Source organism: Lipotes vexillifer, unplaced genomic scaffold, assembly GCF_000442215.2.
Source record: "Lipotes vexillifer unplaced genomic scaffold, Lipotes_vexillifer_v1.1 scaffold440, whole genome shotgun sequence".
NCBI classification, from domain to species: Eukaryota; Metazoa; Chordata; class Mammalia; order Artiodactyla; family Lipotidae; genus Lipotes; species Lipotes vexillifer.
Window position 1 is genome coordinate 5,587,414 of NW_006778543.1, and position 2,513 is coordinate 5,589,926.

Sequence of the window (2,513 nt, forward strand, 5' to 3'; positions counted from 1 at the left end):
CGCAAAAAAAAAAAAAAAAAAAAGTGGTAAATTGATTGATAACAAAACAAATTTAATTTTCTCAGTAAGCCTCTTTTGCCTTCCATGCAAATATACTTTCTCTCATTTCCTCTTCATGAAGATGACTCTGAGGCCAATTTAAGAATGATCCTGAACTGTTTGTGTTTCCATCAGGACTAATACCCCAGGATGTATAATTCCTAGGAGGTCTAAAGTACTTATGTGGGATGCATAATGTTTCCTGAAAAGGTGTTGTTGAATATTTAGCTCTGAGGTTTTTGGAGTTTTTGTCTATCAGCAGGTAGAAATAATTTCTTTCTCTTTTTGAGCTCACCTTGTGAAAGGTAGCAACTTTGTATTTTTGTCCCAAATAAAATTTCTCCCTCTTTTTATTACTACTCCCTATTAATTAGATTATTAACTACAATGCTATATATTTTTTTTAGCCCATGTTTCATTAACGGAATCAAGGTTATGTCAAGAGTTTTCCTCACTTTTTCCCCTTTACTTAGTACTTTCTGTCTTACAATTAACATTACTTCCTCCCATATACTAGCAATTGGTAGCTCTCAGTTTTAATTTTCAAAGTCATTGTGAGATTGCTATTCCACTGAAAAGGCTTCTCACTGGTCATTTTGGTCCAGTTGAAGGAGACTTTCTTAGGAGTTACCCTATACTTCCCTTCTGAGGACAAGAAGAATTCATTTGGCTTCAACTAACATGACTACTTGCTTTTATTGAATTTTCCTAGTCCTCTCTTTTCTAAGCTCTGCTTCTGGCACTATTTCACTTTGACCACTTCTTTCCATTCCTATTTCTAAAATTACCCTATCCAGCTTAAGTGTCACTTCTTTCAGGAGATTTATTTTTTAATAATTATTTTATTTATTTATTTTTTTACATCTTTATTGGAGTATAATTGCTTTACAATGTTATGTTAGTTTCTGTTCTACAACAAAGTGAATCAGCTATATGTATACATATATCCCCATATCCCCTCCCTCTCGAGCCTCCCTCCCACTCTCCCTATCCCACACCTCTACATCACCACAAAGCAGCGAGCTGATCTCCCTATGCTATGCAGCAGCTTCCCATTTGTCACTTCAACAAGAAGTGCTTTCTTTTCCCTGTGAATCCCTAGAGCAGTGGTGGCAAGTATGTTTCTGTTACAAACATCACTAATAGTCATGGCGTTCTCCCATGCTGAGCTGTGGCCTCAGAATCCTTACGAACATAGCACCCTATGTAGTTAACACTGGAAATGAAGACTAACTGTGATCCTATCATACTTCTCAGACCTGAACTTAAAAGGAAGCTCTTTGAAGATAGGGCACAAATCATCTTTATATTTCTCACAACATACAACACAACAATTTGAATGTATTAAATATCTAATTTAATACAGCTATCTCCCATTGATTAATAAGAACCTGTTCCTCAAAATCAGACAGTCTGAATGAAAATACTAACCAGAAGTTTATTCCCATTATTTATATGGGAAAAAATATAGCAAGTTACTCATCAGCCCCACACTCCCAATTTCTTAAAAAACAGTACAATTTTTATACATGTCTATTAACTATTTAAAAAATTTCTTCCAGGTCACCAAATGTAATTCATATGGTTATTTAAAAAAACAAAACAAAACATTGGAGTAACATGGCCTTTCTTAGTGCCAGCAACATCTAAGATGAATATCCCCTTTGTTGAGATTTGTCCTTCTCAAAATATCTATGTGATTTTGACATTTTATCAATTCTATTTAGAAAATTACTTTTTCCCATGTAATTTGTTTAAAGATGTCATATTGAGTTTTAGAGATATAAATGAAATTTTTCTATATAAATATTGGCCAAAAAACTACTGTGCTAAGAAATATATATTCTATAAAGTTCTATTAAAAATGAGGCAGCCTTCTACAAGAAAAATATTTAACTCTATAGATCTGTGTATTTTTGCTTCATTTGTGTATTTAATTCATTGTTTATTCATCCATTCAACTCACATTTATTGATCACCTACCACGGGCCAAATGTCATGTAGGCATTAGGTGTGCAAATATGAAAATCAATTCCTGAAAATTAACTAATAGTCTAATGAAGGGTAAACATATATAGAAAAATAATTACAAGTTAACACAATCTCTAGTAGATTTGTGGGATCATAGTGGGAGAAGTTACTAATTTTCTTATAGTGATTACTGAGGCCTCTTATAAGAGGTAGCACATGATTTACCTTGAAGAAATAATAAGAGTGTACCATGTAGACTGGTAAGAACAATTGCACAGTTATATTAAAAAAATGTTATGTTTGAGGAACTTCAAGAAGTGTTTAATGTCCACAGTGCAAAATGTGTATAGGTGAATGGAGAGAGATATGACTTAGAAGTTAGTTGGAGCCAGATTCTGAATAGTACATCAAATACTCTAGGAGTTTGGACTTGATCTCTTGGTGGTGAGGACCAAATTATGTAGGTGAGGACCAAATCATGCAGGCGATGTTGGGAAAGAGTT